Below are 21,989 nucleotides of genomic sequence, written 5' to 3' on the forward strand. Positions count from 1 at the left end.
TTGATATTAGTTTTGCATTTTCTATTCAAAATGTCCAGACGCGTGCCGAGTGTTGAAGTTGATCCATGACTGCAGCTGCACGCGCAACGATTAGGCGATGGCAGAGCGTGTATAACTACGAGTATACTGGGTACTTTGAGCCTGGAGGCATGACGTCGCATACGTTATTCGAAATTGCACGTATGTGTGTACAAGTGCGGCTTAAAGCGGGATTTAATATACGTTGGCTGCAGAGTGTACGGTCCGTGGAGGAAAGTTTAAATGGCTCCCATCGTGGGATGATAACGACGGTCCGAATGCCAAGAGGGGGAGAGTGAGAGAGTGAGAGAGTGAGAGAGAGAGAGAGAGAGAGAGAGAGAGAGAGAGTCGTTGTCGAAGGCTGAAATTCCCTGAATCGCGTTTAAAGAGGTAAAGGCTTGTGTCCGTAGATAGAAAAAGAGAGGTTTTCAACGAACAACGTGCAAAGATAGATTTATATCGATGTGGAAATATCGGTTAACTCACGGGTCGAAAAATTGGAAAAACGGTTCAACCATGGAATGAAAGTTGTTATTTTAGGATGATGTCCCAACAATAAATAACATATGTACCTAAATATGACTAATTTGACCAACCAAATTAAAACCTTTTTCAGATTTTTTCTTTCTCAAAGTTTTTCAAGTACATCCCGACAGCTGAGAGCTCATTCTCTCCTCACTCCTCAATCATGAATCCTCTTCAACCTGAATATGAAAGGGCAGGAATCGTAATCCAACATAAACGTTGACCTTTGCCCCAGGTTCTTTCGTCCGTTTCTCATCCCAGTTTTTGTACAAACAGCATTTCACTCAGCTGATTCTAAATCCGACATTGTCATCAGACCTTAGCCTGCAAAGCTTTGTTGTAATGATGGTATCGTATAATCGAAGCTTGTAAGTTTTGCGTGTAGCGATTGTGTTACCCCTGGTGCTAAACCGGTTGCGGTCCTCGACGTAATTCGATGAGTCTCGTAGTTTTCTTGGTACTCCTACAGCCGACTTGGAAGCATCGTCACCGCCGTCACCGCATCTTGATCAAAGTTTGAGGAACTTTGGTAATGGAGGTGTCTTTCGAAGGGTCAAGTTGGTGGTCAATTGGAGGCTGCACCAAATTGTCACGATTGATGTTTGCGCACCAACGTAAACGTGCTTGCAAAGCCGGCTCATTCTTTTCAGCTGAACCGATCTTGATAATCAGATTAACAGAGAAGTTCATTACCCGGAAGAGAGCCGCGGATAAAACGAGCTACGAAAGATTCAATCCACGCACGCAACAAGCTGTGAGGAGAAAGACGTTAAGATCAATGTCGTGAGATCTAAGAAACTGGCGAGGGGAGGTCTGATCTTACCTCCGACTTTCTCACCTACTTTACACCGCAGGGAATCCAAGACAAGATCGTAAACGATCGTTGAATATAAATCAAGTAATACGTGGATAGAAAAATTTCAAACTAACAATATAAATAAATTATAATTTAAAGTTCACTGCACTAGCGACTGCATTATGAACTCAGTTCAAATCTGGAACATACCATCAAAAGGTATGAAGATCGCGTACCTATAACTCAGGAAACGTGTACATAAAATAAAGAAGCAAATTAAGAGAAGAAACGTGGAGAAAATAAGAGATAAAAAAAAAAAAAAAGAGGAAAGGATGAAAAAAAAGGTTAGAATGGCTGTCGCAGCGTAAAATAAACCCCCGTAAGAAGCGCGTATTCTATTGAGCCGATGCGTACGGCAGCAGGAAGATCCTTAATACGAGTTCGTCCTCGGAGAGGAACGCGGCATAATACAAGAAGGACGTACGAACGTCGGCGTAAAGGGGGGTGAAAACAGGCCGCTTCTCCGCCGGCGCTCTTGTCCTGCCACCCCCCAGGAGCAGGTTCGAGGGTGGAAACGGGGACGTCGGAGGTGCGGCGCAGTCACACCGGGAGCGCCAGGGTGGGCAGACGCAAGCCACGGACCGGCTCCCCGCTGTCTGCCTGCACATCCAGCCGTGTGTATTCCCGACTCCTCGCATGCGGGGGATGTTCAGTCGTCCGTGGTTCCTCCGGGGTGAGGAATCGCTGCAGAAGCTATTGGATTCGAGGCGGAGTTTGGCGGGCGGGATTATTTTTTCGGATCGTCTATTTTACACGGCTGCTAATGAATTCGGTTTGCACTTGATCCTGTGGGATAAAATCTTCTTCGTTTTAATGCGAAATAATAAAACGTTTCGTCCACTTCGAATTGGCCAAATTAGTGACGAAGAAGTATCGACGATTCTGAAACGACGATTCGAAGACGTTCGACGATCAACAACACTGCATAGAATGTTCACCCTGTTGATATTGCCGATAAATCGGTAGTTTTACGCTTCCAGCGACGATCCTCGTACACAGTGTGTTGTAATTTTTCATTGATATATCAGAATGAAAGTTATCAGTGTTAAATTTATACGATTCGGGGATAAACATTTTTTCAATCGGAGTCTGCGAATTGTGTGCTTCTACCGATGTGCTCCTCACAATTGGTTCAATTTAATAGGCGAAGGCCGGATGTACGATTTGAAGAAACTTGTTGGCGAAATTTCGAGCCGATATGCTCTCGCCTCGAAACGTTGATAATATAAAAAAATGCTACGACAAATTCAGGAATCATTTGATAAAATTACTGCTTGCCCTTGGGCGCCGAATAATTACCTTGAACGTAATCAAATTAATCGGTGCATAAATTGAATTGATATTCGAATAAACGACCCATCGTTTTAATACCTTACTGCATTTTTCCTTTGCTCATCTTTTCTTTTCGACGATCTGTACGTGCGGAATAGAAGAAAGAAAAGAAAAAAAAAAAAAGAAATACCACCGTATAGAGTAATTAATATACGTTTGCGCTGTGGAGTGTGCTAATTTCACGATCTGGTACTTTTGTAATTATCTTTGGGTCGCATTATGTAAATATGCAGCAACGGAATTCGAATCGCTATACAAACACTAATTTTCGGGATAGCGTGGCATTTTTATTTAAGTTGACCGGAATCTAGACACCATTGATGAAACCCCAATAACAATGTGGCCATAACAATTATGCATAACCGTAAAGATGTTAATTGTTGAGATAAATATATTGTCAGGAGAAGATAACGATTAAAATATCGTCTCATATTAATGCCAAACGTAAATTTAAGTTACCATCATGTAATAATCGTAAACGAATTATATATAACGATATAATAAATAACATTAAACACAATAATTCTAAAATTTGAAAACTCATCATAAATAATTAAACAAGTGAATTAATAAATGAATTGATAAATACACTTAAAACTTATGGTATAATCAAATAAATGGATAAATAAATGTAAATCAAATAAACGTTGAAGATTTAAATAGATTTTTTCCTCAGTACTCGTTATATTAAAATTTTCTCTCTTTGTAATAACAAATATAGCCTACCTACCCTAACCATATTTACATATGCATATGAAGTTATACATTTTTTCTCAATACTTGCATAAACATTATAAGAAGCTTGTTAGATAATTGAATAAACGAAAGTGAATAATAAATAAATAAAAATAAAATTAACGTTTATACTACTAATAGTATAAAGAAAAAAAAGAAATAAAATAAAAATAATAATAAACTTAATCAGCAATCCCCTCGCGCGATAAAAGTTATAAAGTATACAAGAAAAGTAAATTCATCTAACAAACAAATAAATCCCATTTTTAATTGTTAAATACAGACGCATCAACAGATACCTAAAAATGAGCAAATTCGAGTGCCCTTCTAAACAATACTTTGAAATGCAATTGCTCAAAAATGACGCGGCTGGTGCTGAGTATTGCGGTTACGAACAAACAGAATTACAGTGTGATAGTTGCAGTGCCTCGACGGACTCGGCTGACCTCACGTGAAATCAGACGGCGGACCCAAATGTTCCCCAAAAGGTATAATAAATTTATAATAATTTATGTGATGCACGTTCGTTGTGTGAATGAGAAAAAAACAACAAACAAGCATAAATCTTCGTTATTCATGAGACACGTGCCAATTACTTTGAAACACGCAATCCTCATCGTCTGCAGTATAACAATGTATAAGATAAAGTAATAAAAACGCGACGAAGTGTTTTTGCACCAATTAAAATGGGTTCAAATCGACTGCGTAAAACTTTCTACGTTTAGTCACGTGTATTCGCGATATAACGAAGGATTGAAACGAAGTTAAACTAAGTTGTAAACCCATTTTAATCACCCCATAAGTAGGTTACTAATGGAACATAGTTTCATCAACTAGTAACCAATTGCCCTACCGAAAGGAAACTTGATTCGTATTATTAGTGAAAATCTTTTAACCGTACAGAGCTTCGTTATAAGTTAAAAATATAATCCAAGAGGAAAACTTTTCCACGGTATAACAGCGCTTTATTAACGATAGACGTAATAATGTTCATATGTGTCCATTTCGTAGAAACATACAGATTCACAGAGAGGAAAAAAAAAATACGTATCACCCACCGGAAAAACTCTAATCCCATTACTTCAGTTTAACAACGCGCAGTTCTGCTCAGGCATCTACGAGCAGTAATAAAATTAGGTTAAAAATATTACTTATTACTAACGAGATTACCTCACCAGCCAACTTACTTGGGAAGTCCCAACTTCTGGGTTGTTTACCACGGTTATTGGTTACCTCGTAATCACCTCAAAAACTTGATAGTTTTTCACGATAGTTGCTGACTGATTGAATGAGTAAATTCTGTCAAAGACGATCAAAGTTTTGGGCAAAAAATAAGACTGATAAGTATCTATGATTTGCAGCAGTGGATGAAAAACATAGAGATGAAATCTATTGAAGAGTAAGAATAAAAAGGAGAAGAAAAAAAAAAACAGCTGGAGAGTGGAGGTGTTGGAATGGTCGATTTGCGATCGAATGAAGTCAGCGAAGCAGCGAGCGAAAAAAAGACGGAGTAACGATGCGACTTTAATTGAGCAAAAAGAGAATTCTTCGACCATCCGATTGGCTGAATTAACAATTTTTCTCTCCTCCCTCTCTCTCTCTCTCTCTCAACTGGCGAGAAGAAAATTCATATATAGTGCCTCGGAGAAAGCAATATCTCGCGTACATTGGAGCACGACTTTTCCGCTAATTAAAACCTCAGGATGAGCAGATTACGTTGGGAAAACGCTTTGAAAAGCTCCATTTAAGCTCCGAGTTCGGAGCAGCAGGCGGGCATCTCCGTTTCACAATTGCATTAAAACTAATCGGTCTAGCTGCTGCATCGTGTTCTATATACGAGGTTCGATTTTGCAGCAAGTGCATCCATCGCGTTGTGCTAGTCGATGTTATATTACACGAAATGGTCAGACTTGCGATCATCCTGCAACAAGATGAATGTTTCAACTCACTCCGATGGATGCCCGAAGATAATTTCTTAACAGGAAAATGCATCAATGAAAGTATCTAACGAGATTGAAGAGATTTTTTATAACAATATTTGTTGTAAGACTTAGCGATCGTTTAAACAAAGATTTTATATACTTGTAGGTAAAAATGAGAATCCAAAAATGCACGTCGGTATTGTAGTCGATTATTTTGAACGAGTGCGTAGTTAATTTGTAGAGAATTTAGATTCAAGGCAAGCCGAGTTGAATTGAAATTGACTAAATTTGTATTATACGAAATGGTTATACTCCCATTGATTTTCATTCTATTGAAATTCATCGCCGTAACGCTTTTTTCAATTGTAATGTTATAAAGTATCTTGTTATGCTTCTGACTCGCTTTTGATACGTCGGATAAAAAGGTATTGAGAATAAAAGAACGAGAACAAAGAGATTAAAAATATATACTCAAAATTACGGAGACGTTTTAATTCGGTTTCACCCTTCGTCGAGCAGCAGCGTAACAACAAGTATCGCTTCTCGAATCGGCGCGTTGCGTAACGTAGAGCCCCTAACAACGATGCCGGGCATGAAACTGGAATGAGATTTGACTCCTGCAAATACAATAAACTTTCATATTGTCAGACGAGCCGGATGATTCCGGGAATAACATCTCTCCCACGAAAAAACGTAAATAGCAAGTAACTCTGCAACGTCAAAAATCGAGATTACAAGTCGTCAAATAATAATAATAATAATCGAAGAAGAAGAAGCGTGAACGCAATGCATAACCGTATTGTCCATAATATGACGAAAGAGAAGTTTAATCATTTGCAGAAATGCGAGGATCGTGACTCGCGATTAATAACGGCAGGGTTGTCGGTAGGAAGGGGGAGATGGATATCCACCCCTCCATTGTCAGTAGGGGAATTCGACGGTGCCGGACTTACCCTTATCATATTTGCGATGAATAAGTGATAGTCAAGAGGAAGCAGCGGGCTGTCCCTACCGGATGAAGTTAAGAAAGCCTTCGAAACAGCTCTTTCTCCCTCCGACACGCGGCGACCCGAGTGGTTCAATATTAACGTTCGCTTCGGTTTGTAACGTCGAGGAATTGATAAACGCAAGAGTAGCGGGGCTGAATTCAAAACCCTCGTACGGCTTCCTGTGTCTGTACATTCAGAGAATTCAAGCCTCCCTCTGAGCCTTGAACCGAACGCCCTTGTTTCTCGTTTCATCCTTATTGTATCCCGGCGTGTTTCCTGTCATATAAGGGCGGGTATCTCGCCTCATGTTCTATCGGTTCTAGAGTGTCTAGACGAGAATTGCCGGGAATCAAAGTCGATCCTAATCAAATCCTTGCACGAAGCCTCGTCAATTTTGAGCTGTTCTAAGGATTGCAGGTGCTTTCTAAATTCCAAAACTATGGAACGCGAGAATGCCTCTTAATCGGGACTGATTTTTTCAAAAGTTATTTTTCACCGCTTCAGACAGGGCAGCAAAAATAATGTTGTCGTTATTTTCATGTTGCACATCCAAAGTGCTACAGTATATATAGTATATGTATCTTCTGAGTATAATTATAGCACTGTATAATATCTTCTTCAAATTAGTACGCACACATTCGGATAGCGCTTAGGCGGAAATATAATAAACGTTATCGTGCTATTAAGAGCACGAGTGTGAATCGTAAAAGTGGCGTCAGATTTATCATTTCTGTACACCTTGTATTTTTTACTACTCAAGATATCAAGGAATTGATATCTTAATTACCAAGATTAATAATAACATTTCTTACGTAATTTCTCCCACGAATTAACCCGTCTATAAAATTTCAGTAGCGTATATCAAAATTTTTCTAACAACTTTTTTCTTCTACCAGCATCGTATTAACGATCAGGACTTAGAAAAGACCGTCTTATTCCCATTTCAATCATTTCAATGTCAACTAATTTTGGCAAGAATCCATAATCCATCAATTCACAAGTGCGAGTCTTCTTTGAATCCGTGAATATCTGTACGAAATGACCGTTGGTTTGTGCCAGAACTAGTAGCAAATGCATTGAAGATGAAGTGTATTAGACAGCTCGAGCCTTATTCAAACCCAATTCTACTTGGTTTTTCTTTTCTTCTTGTTTTTATCCATCCCGACAAAATTTAACGGAGAAGTTCACTGCTGTCGCAGCAATTTGATTCTTACAGTCACAGTAAGTCAAAGTTCTTCGTATTAAATTATCGAAACGGATTGAAATTTCACATGCCTGTCCGATTCTAGCTTTAAAATCAGACTCGATAAATTCTTTTCGCGTAAGTTTTATGCAAGTTTTAAACACATTTTATAGAATTTCATATTTTTCCACCAGTCATATTATACCTATATATATTGTTAAAATATGTGACTTATACCTAGATATTTGAATTGAAACGCACTCTGAATATCGAATACTTGATGTGCTTTATAAAGCTTCCATCTTGGCACGACGTCTCAATTCTTTATATCGCAAGGTTATGCGAGATGGAAGAAAACTGTGTTGGAGTCGAGGCTGTTTCCTGCGACGAAGAGTTTTATTGAAAGCTGCATGAAAATGACAAGTCTATCGATGCTGCAAATCTCGGAGAAAATTTTCAACTTTGTCTATACGGTTTTTGAAAGCACAGAGAAACCTCGATGCGAGTTGCACGTCTATTCGAAGATTCGAACGAGAGACAAGTATGGATTTTTCAACCCCTGCGAAAAAGACTCGGCGATTTAAATCGTGCATTAACGCGTTCAGTTGATGAGCTCAATCGTTCGATGCGTGTTAAGTGACATCCACACAGCAGTTGAACGAAGTAAATGCGAAAATCAATATGAAACGGCATTCAACCCCCGCGCGGTTTATAGTCAGGTGTGTATTACTTGCACGCTTATTCGCGTACACAGGATCAGAGTATTCCCGCAGAATTCGCAATTTTGCTCGTATAACGTTTACAGCTCACAGTTCAGGTCGTATAACCGACGCACCTCGCCTTTCGATCAGATGATGAAATCCGTTCGTGTTACAAGCTGCATGCTGGGAATACCAGGAGCGAGAATAGCAGCGGTACGCTGGAGCACAAAACTTTACGACTTCTCCACAACCCCGGAATCGTTATACTTACTTGCCTGATATTGTACTTCGAGGCTGTGCCTTGTTTGGTTACCGTCATTTATCGTGCCAACGAGATTGAGGCTTGATTTATCAGGTTAATAGCGAAACGTGGTTGAATCCGATTTCTCACCATTAATACACGTACACGTTCCACACACGGTAGAACAACCCCCCAACACTTTGATCTGCATCAGTTCAGCACAGCTATATTTACCTAATCGTGAAACACATCTTTTTCCTTTCAGAATCACCAAGCTCGTCAAAATATTATAAAGCCTGCCTCTTAGTGTTTGGCTGTTATCACCAGAGGTCTTTGAATATTTCAGTCTGTGCGTTAAAATGAAGAATAAAATTCCTAAAGCACGTGTCTAGAAGTTTCCGTCCACCCGTCACAAGTGCGCATTCATTCACCCGAAGCGTGTATTTTGACTTGTTATTAATTCTGGTTCAGTTTTCCAAAAATTAAACATTGATTAAAAAAAAAAAAAAAAAAAAACACAAAAAGAAAACGATTCACCCAAATGTAGGTATACATATACGTATGATACCGAAAAGCAAGCGGAATCAGTAATACGAAAACAGATTGTATGAGGATTTGGAGTAAGGTTTCGTAAAACAGGGAATTGTACTGAAGATTTCGAAGCCGGCGAGGAAATTCTATAAGGTTTGTATTTCCAGAACCCGCTAACAAAATTTTCGGACTGAGAAACGGGAGGTTTCGTTTCCGTTCGGTAAAATAGGTTGACGGTTCGTACAAACCGTTGAAACGAAAGTGCAAAAAGTATGCCGAAAGTAAAAAAGGAGAGTTCGAGAGAGTCCATGCTCGCAAGCTGTGGATAATGTAGAAAATTTCTACTTGATCCCAAGATTGATGAGGATTGATCTTTGCCGAGGTGATTATATGTATACAGTCGGATAGAAAAAATAACATGATGTAGTAAAAATCGACGCCAGAATTTCTCGAGCGTTTCAGGATTTTCTGATAACACATACATACATATGATGGGTGTGTGCATGTGTGTATGTGTATATACATTAACGCGAAGGCACATCCATCACGCCTGCTAACTGCACGAGTAGAGCCGCCGAAGAGTTTTGGGGTTAATCTCGTAATTCGAGTATCGAACTTTGTCGGGGGTGGATCAAAAACAATCTAAGCTGTATAAGCTGTTGTAATTCTAGATTCTCTGTGCCGTGAGCGATTGTGAGAAGAACTTTTTTTATACACCAACTGAGTTGACATAAAGCCTATACCTAGTCACAACCCACCCGCGTTTTATCTGTATGAAGATAAAACGGTGCAATTTTAGTTGCAAACTGCTGAAACTCGACCCTTATTCAACTCACGACACTTAGACTTCGCGGGTAGAAAGAAGAAGAGAAAAAAAAACGCAGATATGAAAATAAAAATAAAATTATGACCGCGCGTATAAAAGTAGCGCGACTACTTCTTTTCTTCTTGTCTCCGCCATGAATCTTGACGACCGACCTCGATGATTTTTCTCAATTCACGAAAAGCACGAGAGCGAATATCTTTGGAAAGACATTTATGTGCTGCAGATCCAGTTCACCGTATAACCCATTTAATATCGCGTACTACATATATTACTGTTCTATTATTAAATCTTCACAAGCATCCTCCGGGTGAAGGTGAATGTTCACAAGTTAAAAAGAGAAAAATTGCACTTTCTCAAGAGTTACTCAAACGCATATTAAACCAGTGAACGACGCATCGCAATTACTTAGTTTTGTACAACGAGTTCCAAGTGCGGCTGAGGAAAGTTTTATTTCATTTAATAAAACTTGGTGAGATAGTGAAGAAAGCTCAGTTTGCACGTCAGGCGTTAATATTGAAACTACTGACAGAGAGTTAGACAACGGATGTAAAGGCTCGTGAACCGAAGTTCGAAGTTCTTCAACCTTCTATTTTCAAGGTTCGCATCCTCCCATCTTTTGCGTGCTTCACGAAGATCCACGAGCATTGAAGATAAACCAAATCCCTTTTTTCTACGCTGCAAATTCGCATTTACCGTGAGGCAGAAAGCTCGAAGCTACCTTGAACTTATATTATGGTGGTCAGGTTGAGGAAGACATGGCATCTACGGGAGAGTTTCCATGGTTACAAGTCTTCTTCCTTCTCCAGTCTTCTGTTTCTGTGTGCCTCTCTCTTTCTCCTCTCTCCGTTTCTCTGTACCTCTGCGAAACCAAGATATCTTCGTCGACTCGTTACTCGGCGGTCTGCTTACGTCACCAGAGTGTAGTTAACTTCGTTTTAAGTGCACCAAGGTAGGCGCTAATTAGTTGACGCTTCTATCTCAACGATACGCTAAGCGTTGTCAAGATCATAAAAAGCTGAGTTTATTCTGAAACATTTTTTCCTTCTTCGTCTGCTGTGTATCAGTCGTTTTCCATCGACGCCAATCGAAATTTAACAAATGACGCACAACGCAGTTTTTGCAATTGTGCGAATATCGAAGATCGCAAGGGGATAGATAATATCAAGTACAAAAGATAATCATGGAATTCCAAAACACCTGATCGACATTCTCAGAAGGTGTAGATCCGAGACACGGAAGATGAATACAACATTGCAGCAAAATTCCGATTCATTTTACGTCTCTATAACACGCCACACACGCGTCTCATCGATAACTCTGCAGATTCTAGCACAGCAGTAAAAACCATCGGTTATGTATCAAATAGCGGGAAAAATATGTTGCCGTATTGATCAGATGACCCCCATCATCTTTATATATACGGTGTCTTAACATTCCCCGAAGACGACTGCAGGTGCGGCTATACGCGTCGGTGATAAAAGTGAGAAAATCGAACGATCGAAAGGTAATCGATGAATTATTCTACAACCAAGTAATTTCCTGCTCGTTATTATTCCCCCGACGCGACGCGACGCTACGCCGGAAGGCGCCGCGACACGAAGCTAGTTTGTCCCCCTTGAAATAAAGAAACCTACATAAAAGTAGGTCGTTGAGTTAGGCCTGTTTTTCCGCCACGTTTTCCTTCGTCTTTTCTCGTTTACTCGAATCGTTCAGAAATTGGATTTGGATTGGATCGGAATAAACCAACTGTACTGCACGTGTGTATCGTATATTAGATATTAATCCGATTACCGAATAGTGAATTATTATTCCCTCGAGTTATTATTACCCAGGGAGTTTGTTATAGACTCGTCCTTCCCTCGTCAACAATTTCGTCTCACCCTAAAAGCGTATGAAAAGGTTATACGGTGGCAAAGAAATTTCCGAGGGTTGTAAAAACCGAGGCGATCATCCGATGTCAAGAGCTTTCAAACTACGGAGGCCATTTCCCATAAATTCACCCACAAAGTCGACAGAAACTGCCTTCTGTATGTTATATCCACGTCTCGTAGAATCAGGATAAGCATCGAGTTGCACCGCACAGTACGAAACGTACCCATCCTCGATTCGATTATCCGGTCGAACTGCCGGAAACTGGAATTCGGATCTTTTGAACCCACGGAACTATCAATTATTAATACTCACTTGCGTGTTCGGAAGGTGTGAATTTTTTTACGAATTATAACGCCTGCAGCAAAAGGTAGGGAAAAAATTGACGAAAAGATTCGTCATAAAAATTTGAAAATTTCTCTCTTACTCTCACCATCATGATCCTGCAGCATCATGGCCGACAGGCACTTATTGCTTCCAGTTCGTAGAGTACGATGATGCAGCGTAAAAACAAGTGAAACTTAACGAGTCAGAGGAGCAGTCAGATGGTATCTGCTGCTGGTTTAATTTCGAAAACATAGGTTCGTTTCGTTCCTTTAATTTTCCTAATTTGTATGTAAAGCGTTATTAGAGAGATAAGGACCTCCGAGTCTCCCAGACAAGCGGACCCCTTTTCTCATACCTCTCTATCCTTTCTCTCTCTCTCTCGACTCACCCTCCTTTCCTCAAGACCCTCAAAGCTTCCACTCAGCCAGCGCTCAGACCAACTGGCGTTCAAGCATACATAGAACGCATACGGGTCTATAAATCGAGCATGAAACATGCATGATGATCTATGAAGACGTCAACGTCCGCGCTAAGCCTACCTCGCTACAGTCTCCCATTCATCATCATTTGTCAAACAGGTACACGAGACAACAGGGGCTAAGCCCATAAACCTAAGAACCATATAATTACAACCTGAAGTTTACTTTTTCAAAATCGTCGATAAGCATGAAAAAACAAAACATTTTATCGGGAGAGATACGATTTTTGCGTCAAATTTTTTTTCAATTCTTGCACCCTCATTTCGAACCATCAAACAATCTGTTTGGTACATAAGTTTACTCGGAGATCAGCAGATATTCGCTTATTCGCAATAACCATGACGATTATGTGCTGAAAGGTGATGAAAAATCCTTGGCGACCGTTAAGGGAGAGGGAAAGTTTCTTCAAGATCGAATAAGTCTTCATCGTTGAAAAGAAAAGCGGTCGCAGAAACCTTCACACGGAGCTAGACGTGCAAAAACAACGTGCGAGTCATATCGCCTCGTTTCCACCGTCTTTTTCGTTTTCCGGGATTACCTATAGCCATAGACTTTCTTTTACAAGAATCAATATTTATATACGCAGGTGTAGAAAGACTTTTCTTATTAATTTCTCGGTTAAATTTCACCGACACTTCTTTTCCTAAATTTTTTTTTAACCGATTTTAATTCTGCAAGCGTTTTAAAATTCGCTAATACCGAGCTGGCCACACTGTTCGAGTATATTCGAATTGACCTTCGTTTATATATTTCACGAACTGATCGACCAGCGCCCGGGCTCTCCACGGCTATTTGTGATCGGTTTGCATTATTTAGAGAGCAGAGCGAAGTTCACGGCGACAAACGGGAGGTTATATCGGTTTATTCCTGAATATTCATTAACCCTTTTAAGTTTATTCCTGACGATTTTCCGAGGTCAATAATTTTGAGGAAAACTACGCGCACGCGACCGCATTCCAAACAGAATATTTATACACATAGATCGATTTTCAATCACTTGTTGCTCGCGTAATATCGATGATCTATGCTTATGCATATTTTGAGTGATTGTAATATCGCATGTATAGATCAAATCTCGCGACGATGAATAATGAAAATGTTACCCGGCACTTGACATTGGTGAACGCAAATATTGTGCCCGTGGGTTTTTCTAACCTAATTAACGACTCGAGAAAATCCAAAAGAGTATGAAAAGCTAGACCGCATGTAAGCCCGACGAGACAAGAAAACTTTCCACAAAAGCTCGCTTATATAGTACTCGAGGCAAGTAGGAGATGTACAATTTTTTTATTTTTCAGCCGTGAGGGGTTGTCGGCAAAGAGTGAAACGACTGACTTCTAGAGAGAAGGAAAAAGGGAGAGAGAGAGAGACAGTCGGGAAAGAGAGCAGCGGTTATAATGTAAAGCTCGGAAAGTCGGACGAGTGAAAAGTATCTGCATTTCCTCACGTGCCTACCATTTGCGTATAAGTAGGTATACCAATAAGACGATTCGAAAAGTAAATTGAGTTTCATAAGAATTGAAAAGCACCCTCGGTGTATCGGGATATTTGCTGCAAGCAGAAAAATAAAATTAATGGACCAAATCTCATCTCCGCTGTTCAAAGATTACAAGGACGAGGATATAGGAAGGAAATCGAATCGATGCACCGAAGTGCGAGGCGGCAGTGCAGAAATTAGTTTGTCCATTGAACGAAATGAAAACGACAAACGCGAAAAGTAATCCACCTTCGGCGTTGCGGCAGCACCTCTATGTTTCTCACTTTTTTCTTTTCCCACCCCCACACAACTTTGTTTTGCCTCATTTTACTTTTCGCGGTGTATTTAGGCGGGTAGGAAAACGATGGAGGGAAGAAAAGATAAGGTATGAAATACGGAATTGACTTTATTGCGAAAGCCAGTCATGCTTAACAAAATCACTTGCCGCAGGGCGAACCGCGAGCGACTTGATTACGAAACTATCGTTTTGCTCAGGACACGATATTATAACGTACGATGCAGGAAAATATGCAAATATAATGCGGATGAAAATTTGTATGATGTTGCAGCAAAAAAAAAATTGAAAAGAATAAACTATGTTACGTTATGTTATAAAAAAAAAAAAAAAAACATACGATGTTATATCTCTTTGTGAGAGAAACTTGGGATGTAATACCACGCACGTGGTACTTTTAAATTCAAGATGTCTACTCTACCTGCCTGCAGCCTGCGAAGGAAACACGTGCCGTGAAATTCATCGCGAGTTTCTTGCAGGTCACCGTAATTGATCTTGGCTCAGTTTATTGCTGAGGGATTGGACTTCGGTTCTGGCAATTCGTAGTTTCGTGATATTCGTGACCAGTTTACAAAGGGTCTTAACCATAAATCCATTCACCGACAGTCGTCCTGGGACTAGAAGGCTTTTGCACAAGTCCTAATAAAACGTAGTAAATGACTAAAATGCGTGATGGTTCCTGATAAAGTGGCAGAGTTCTCGTACCTCAGCATTGATATTGCATTCATCAATATGATGAATTTCTAATTCTTTCATCCACAATAACAGAAAGAAAAAAAATACGAATATAGCAAGAAAATATAAAATTACCAACATCCATCCTAACAATTCATCCTGCTGGCTGGTTGATGATGGTCTCTACGAAAAAGAGGTTCAAGTTAATCAACTTTGGAGGAAGCCTGCAGTGTACAGATGAAAGGATCGGGGTTGACGATGGTCGCTCAAGTTGGTTATCCGAGAGTTCGCTGATGGGGGGGGGAGGATTCACTATATCGCTGAGAAACTTGTAAGCGACATAGAAGACGCTACAGGTTTTAGAATCCCCTAGGCCTCCGCCGAACTCGATTAATAGTGTTCGCCGTCCGGGAGGAACAAAAAGAGACTCTCTCAAACAAGGTGCAGAGATTGAGTTAATCTGCAGAGGGTGAGCGCGAACCCCTTAGTGATGCGACGTAGTTAACCCTCATGATTAAGGGTGAGAATAATATTGAAGGGATGAATCAGAATGAATTCGATTCCTCCGACCTCGTGTGAAGTTGTCGACATTGATAGCGATAGGCATACCTTACCATTTTCTATGCCTAATCTCTACGATATCGTGATTCGCACTGTCAGGAATGAGAGAACTGATGCGTCAAAGTGAATGCAAATTTCGATTACTTTCAATATCAGTGAACAAGAAACTCCGTGGCGAGGAAATACGCCAATTTACGTTCAACGTTTTCATTAAATGTTAAACGTTGTATGGACTCCAACCTCATCTGCATTTGTTTTCATTCGAATCCGTCTCTTCCTTCGTTTCTTGTTTATTAACGTCCCGCATTTTATTTCGACAAAAGCCTCAATGCCTCGCTTTTCTGGGTGCTTTTATTACAGAAACCTCCGCCGTTTTTCGACCGTGATAAACCTCGTGCTTATTGACCGAAACAATGGAAAGTGGCGAATAAATTGAGAAAAGAAAACGGCGCTCGACGTTCCGACAATTCCATAATTTATGCTCCAAAAATCGACGAAGAAGTATAATACATTCGATATTTCTCAAAGCCGTTTTCGCACGATATAGTACTTAAATATCGCGAATATTTTCCAATACGTATGGACATGTCAACAATTACTTAGTCCTTTTCTCCAACAAAAGTACACAATTAATTGCGCACTTTTAATTTCCTACCAAACCTAGTTCAGTGATTTGAAAAATAGTCAGTACTTCGATGATTTTGTAACGATTATTTTAATAACTGGTAACGTAAATTACGTGAACTGGATTCGTCAACGTAGAAGATCCAAAAGAACGATGTGAGTCGGGAATATGTAGACGAGGTCGGGCAACGTATACACGTGGATCTGATATGAAACTAGATCGTATAGGTATCCAGTTGTCCGGTCTATGGACTGACAATCCAATCTGTCCGACATAATTGGAATCCTTGAACCTTCGACCCGTGGTTCCGATTTAGTACCGACGACGTTCGACGAGGACAGAGAGAGCGCTACTTTTCATCCAAGATTATGTAATTCGGACAATTTTTTTTTAAAAACCCTGTCAAACAAGTTGAAGAAATGAATAAGTTTCATGAGGCTTGATATTTTGTTAAAAAATTTTTTTCATAACAATTCCTTTATTACAATCTGTCCAAGCGAGTAATACACCTAATTCGTTATTTATCTATGTTTTCACGAAAGTTGATGACGACCGACTTTCAGGGCATGTTACACGTTACCACCCCCTCATCGTTGTTCTGTTAGCTTTTTTTATTTCCGTGAAACCGGTGGAAAATTTAGGGTATATCCAATGTAGTTCGCGTGACAAGGGAAACGGACCTGATGGTATTATTATTATCACCTGCTCGCAGGACGTGATGAATTTTTAAAAGCCGAGGTAGAGCGACGACGACGTTTACCTGCGACTTCCGCTTTGTAGAAATAGTGGAATATGATAGAAATAACCTTGAAACGATAAAGCATATCTCACACGGAAAGCGGTTAATAACGCGAATGAATGTTGTTAAATACGCAAAAAGTTTGTCACATTTGTTACGTCGCTGTCGCGAATAAACTCGGATCACTGTATTCCAGGGAATATTGTTAATACGAGCGGAAATTGTAACCGATGCTCGGTGTAATTTCTCCCTTCGTTTAATTAAAAAATTAGGGTAATCGTGACGCGAAAGATTATCGCGTGGACTTTGGCACGTTGCCTTATATGTAAACTATGTTTGTACATAGTTTTGCGGTGATTTTCGCCGCCACCCCATAGCTTTTAAACGAGAATTCCGGAAGTACGTTTACGAGTTTATCTGTACAGGTGTAAGGTGTAGGAAAAATAATTTTCCTTTTCGGCTTTTCCGTAACGTTTCAGCCAAGATTGTCGTTCAACTTTCCTTGTTGGATTTCTGCGATTGTTACCATTCGAACAATGCTTTCTTTGTCAACGCCTTTCCGTCCTTCCTTCCGTCGGTCGGTCAGCACCCTATTCTTCCGGTCTCAGAAACCTTTAAAAGGTCTCTCCTTTCTGCTTTTCAATCTCTTTGCAACGATAACGACCGCGCTTTATAATTAGCTTTTAGTAACTGATTAATCACCGCGATATATATAGTATAGTGATATCTTGGAATTGAAACTGACGTAAAAATTTCCCAGCCTTCTTGAGCCCGTGTGAACCTTTTCACTCCGACCTTTGCGAACCCGGAAGCTTAAGGGGAACGAAATATGTCAATGGAATTTCGATAATCAGGCGTCATCGTGCTTCAGCGGCTTCGTGCACACGGTTGACTGAATTGGTATTATTTCTTTGTCAGTATTCTGCCGTTAGAGGCTAATATTGTTGAAAGAGGAGGAAAATATATTACGCAACAAACGGCAGGACACACCTTACAGCCAAAGGCTCAAGGCTGAAACTTTTTGAACCAATTGTAAGAATAAGAAGCCGCAAATACATTTCTATGGAGTATAAACGTGAGAGAAATATTACGCTGAATAACTCACAATCAGTATATTGTTGGTTCAAGAATCACGCGGGTGTTAAATTGGGTTACTTTTTTTTACATTTTACGAATATGCATATCCCAGTGTAAAATTTACCCTAGCGTGACGCGTAATATTTTCTGAAAGCAAAATCAACGATTCAGCCTCAGCTGTAGAGCTGAGTTTTTCATTCGCTGAAAATTTGTGCCGTTGCAAAACATAATTTTTGGTAACATCGTGTAAATTACGGACGCCTCGTTATCCGACAAAACGCCCGGGGTCGTGAACGTTTGTGGATCGTATAGAGTTTCTCTTCACTCTTATATAGCGTTTTATGTCCAGGCAGATTGTAAAAATAATAATCCGTATACATAAAAGTAAATGTCCTCTACAAATTTTTGACGGCGCAACGAGTAGTTATTTTTTAATTCTTTCGCAGCGATAATATCTCGATTAAACGCCATGAAAATTCAATCTGTTATTGCAGATTATTCGTATACCAGCAGCCGAATAATAAATGCCGAAATATTGTTCATAACGAATTTTCTACACTTTAATGATGGACTATGATTAAAATTTACTACACGCGTACCTACAATCTTTTCGCAGCCGTTAGCCTCTTTTTATAGTTTATACTTTAGATAATATTAATACGTTATTCGTAGTTTTATTATTGAAGTTTTGATACTATGCCAAGATTTTGACTCTTGAATTATTCAGAAACGTTAGAGTTAGATAGTCGATATGATTTCATCAAGTAGCGTATTTACTAAAATATTCCGCATCGGTTTGCCGGAATAAACCATCTTATTTAAAAATACAAATACAGTTTCTTTTTTCCTCCAAAAGTTATAAACTTCCTTCGGGAAAGCTAGTTATTTTATTTATCGAAGAAGATGGTCCGCAGCTGGAGTCAAGGATTGACGGTTCTCGCTCTTTTTCTGACGCACATCTGTGGGCTCGGATTTTCGCCATTTTTCTTCTGATCGAGGGCAGCTTTCCTGCGTATATCGTACTTAAGCCTCGTATATTTTGCAGTAAACTTCCAAAGACACAGAACGGCGAGTGAAGAAATAAAAGGAAGACTTTGATTTTTTGTTGCAGATAAATTCTCTCCCCAGTTTCGAGAAACTCTACTGGGAAATTAGAAGCTTCTTGAAAAACAAAAAGTAACTTCGAAAGCGAAGAAACTCGTCTCCGGGGTCGAATCGCTTTCAACAAGACGAGATTTCGCTTTGCTTGCCCGCCGTTTCGAGTTACCCCCAAAAACACCCCTCGGAAACAAAAAATGTAGGAACTTCGTTAAAAAATAAAATCGCGCCGTGACAATTTATGAAATAAGAGCAACGAAAGAAACGGAACAAAAAAAATCATCACCGTCACTTTTAACGACGTTGTTACCTGTTTTCGCACGCGGTAACCTCCATGACGACCAGCCTGACGACACTGCGATATATCTTGCTGGCCTTTAAACCTACTCACGCTCGTATTCATGTATACATAATGCCCTGCCAAAAATCGTTTCATTGCGAAGCTTTGGGGTCGTCAAAACACTTTTTTCTCCATTTTTTTTCTTCTCGAGGATTATTCGTCTTACGAATTTTATCGCAAGTGAAAAAGAAGAAACCCGACAACGAGTGCGAAAATATAAAATTCCATCACACCGAATGTATAGAATTAAAATATTCCGTATAAAATTTTTACACTCAAAATTCGAACGAAAAGTTATTTTTATCTTCAGTTCTTATTCGCTTTTAGCGCTGTAATCAGACGCGTAAGCAATTAAAAAAAAAAAAACAAAAAAAAAAAACAACTAAATGCGCCGCTGTTTAATCAGTGAGAAAAAAATAGCAATTCACACGTGAATTCAGATTATGCTGATGTACCAACAAACCTGTACTTGTATGTGTGTATATGCAAAAGCAGAAGTGGAAAAAAGCGTGGAAACGATTTTCCATAACCAGGAACTGATATGCATATTTTTATCCGCTTCTAAAATTGAATTTCATCGTTAGTCGTTCAACAATTAACTCAAATTTTTCATTTTCATGAACTGGCTAAACCATAGCAAAAGGTTTGAGCAATAAAATTCACCACATGCACCACCAATTTTCAAGCTTGACAATTTGAAAATTCACCACCATGCAAAATTCGCTACATCGTACAATATCCGCGAAACAGTCGTTTAAAATTACTCGAACGAAGAGTTGAACTTCTGCAAGAATTGAAATTAGCATCTATCGTTTCGAAGGAAAAGAAGAAGAAAAAAACAAGAGGTATTAAGTTATCCGGGCTCATCTTTCTGGGGTATTAAAAATTTTGCATATCTACCTCGGCATCATTTCGTTCTCTTGGGCTTTTCCACCGAGTAGTAAAGGCGAATATCTTGGGCGAGATGCCCGCGAAGGGATCGAAAAGGGGGTTAAAGAAAGAGAGAAACCCGTACGGCGATCCGTAAATCAAATTTTTTTCACCATCACTAGATCCCCCCCCCCCCCCCCCCCCCCCCCCCCCCCACAGAGGCGATGTTCAAGCCGAAGGGTTGAAGCACACGATATTCCGCAGACTAACTTCCAGGTATGCATGGCTGCCTGATCCGCTGCATGACTTTACAAATGTGTAAGATACAGGAACCTACATCGACTCATAGATTGAATTACAAAGTACAAACGCAGGGTTGGGTACATCGCTGCGTAGTTTTGGCGTTCGAAAACAAGAGGGTAGAAGAAGTTGTTCGGTTTTATTCGTTTACCGTTGACCGTATAAGTTTACGGAGGAAAAAACGTGAACGGAAAGACGAACAAGTTTTGCAGACACCGGACCAAAGTGGAGGGCGAAAGAACAGCGTCAAGCCGAATAATCAATTTTCATTCTCGCATCCAGTGTACATTATAATTTCTTAATGCAGGCAACTGCTAGGGCATATCCTTTTCTCCGGATAAATCCTTCATTCCGCAGTGCCTTAACTAACCTCGTGAAATGAAATGCAGTGAAGAAATGAGAATCCTCTCGCTGGATTATAAATTTATGCCGCACAGTGAACCAATTGCGAAATCTTCCATAATTCACTGTTTAACGTTAGCCGATGGTATTCTCTGCGATTACTTTCTTCCTCGCACTTTCGCTCTCGGTTGTGATTCTCGTAGAAACCAACCCCTGAATTACATCCGGAAACGGATCACGGATGCTTGCCGGTTTATACAAAAACTAATCACTTTGCGTTACTGTAACCGCAACGGTATGCCGATGTGTCTGTTTGGTCGAGAGAATGCTGCACTGGAATTATGCAAAGCTCGACAGACGGACAGTGATTAATTCGTTGATGATAAGAAACGCACCTGTCTCCGTATCCTGGATCCTTCGGGATCCGCAGGGTAATTTTCTCGAGTCGGCAGTGGCGATTAATCTTGTATAAGAAAGCGTCACTGCACCTTGAAGCAGGTTATATCCGTATATCTGGTTCTGCGCTCGGAAATATGATTAGGAACCGCTTTTCTTATCGCAAAGCAAAAAGAATCCTACGTTTCGCGGTTTCAACTCGACAAATATAATTTATGACCGGCGTCTATATATACGTACACGAGCCAGAAGGGTGATAAAATTACTTCCTCTTCAAGACCAGATGCAAAGTAAAGAAATGAAAGTTTTCAACCCCCTGCGAATTGAAAATTAAAGGAAACTTTCTTCCAGCCTCATTAACAAATCTTTCGTAATAATCATCGATCGATATCGTCCAGTCTTACAAGTAATATAATAAAGATGAATAATTTTACCATGATAGAAGGAATAATAAAAAAAAAAAGAAAAAAGAAGTGTGACAAGACTTTTAAGGATAAAGGAAAAAAAAAGTACGAAACTTAACACATTTTGGTGAGTATAATATGACATTTGTATTATATATGACTAAACGGCACCACGAAACAGTTTTAAATTTTAATCTGTTTTTTTTTTCAACTGTTAAAACAGCGGTATGTACAATAAAACTGAGCAATTAAACGA

The 21,989-nt window shown here is 39.7% G+C and overlaps 1 protein-coding gene and 1 long non-coding RNA gene across 4 annotated transcripts in view; one reads left to right on the forward strand and one right to left on the reverse strand.

The window, feature by feature from the left end:
- The window catches only part of LOC124413383, a 114,068-nt gene that overhangs the window by 82,497 nt on the left and 9,582 nt on the right, over positions 1 to 21,989 (reverse strand). The gene's annotated exons all lie outside the window — the stretch shown is intronic.
- The window catches only part of LOC124413371 (small conductance calcium-activated potassium channel protein), a 148,466-nt gene that overhangs the window by 66,984 nt on the left and 59,493 nt on the right, over positions 1 to 21,989 (forward strand). The window contains exon 1 of one of the 3 annotated variants that reach the window (XM_046893905.1): positions 3,566 to 3,954. The exons of the other annotated variants lie outside the window; for them this stretch is intronic. The gene's annotated coding sequence lies outside the window, so the exon portion shown is untranslated. Of the gene's footprint in view, positions 1 to 3,565; positions 3,955 to 21,989 lie in introns of those variants that run through there. 3 annotated transcript variants of the gene reach the window in all.

This window comes from Diprion similis, chromosome 12 (assembly GCF_021155765.1).
Source record: "Diprion similis isolate iyDipSimi1 chromosome 12, iyDipSimi1.1, whole genome shotgun sequence".
NCBI lineage: Eukaryota > Metazoa > Arthropoda > Insecta > Hymenoptera > Diprionidae > Diprion > Diprion similis.